This window comes from Trichomycterus rosablanca, chromosome 22, assembly GCF_030014385.1.
Source record: "Trichomycterus rosablanca isolate fTriRos1 chromosome 22, fTriRos1.hap1, whole genome shotgun sequence".
Classification (NCBI taxonomy): Eukaryota; Metazoa; Chordata; class Actinopteri; order Siluriformes; family Trichomycteridae; genus Trichomycterus; species Trichomycterus rosablanca.
The window spans coordinates 9,362,374-9,362,658 of NC_086009.1; positions in this window are offsets into that span (position 1 = coordinate 9,362,374).

Below are 285 nucleotides of genomic sequence, written 5' to 3' on the forward strand. Positions count from 1 at the left end.
TATATATTACATTTAAAACGTTTCTGAACATAAGACACTGTAATAAACGCCTGAAGGAGCCGCTAAATATTTAAATATTGAAAAATAATAAATGGACGCCATTTTGAGACATACAAGGCAGCACTAATCAAGCACAGAGGACAACAAACTCGCTTCTTTACTCTGGATTTAATTCAGGGGAAAAACATTGATAACAGATACTGAGGTGACATGCTAATAAACAAATTAAAATAACATTAAAACCACCTCATTGTTTCTACACTTACTGTCTATTTTCAGCTCCAC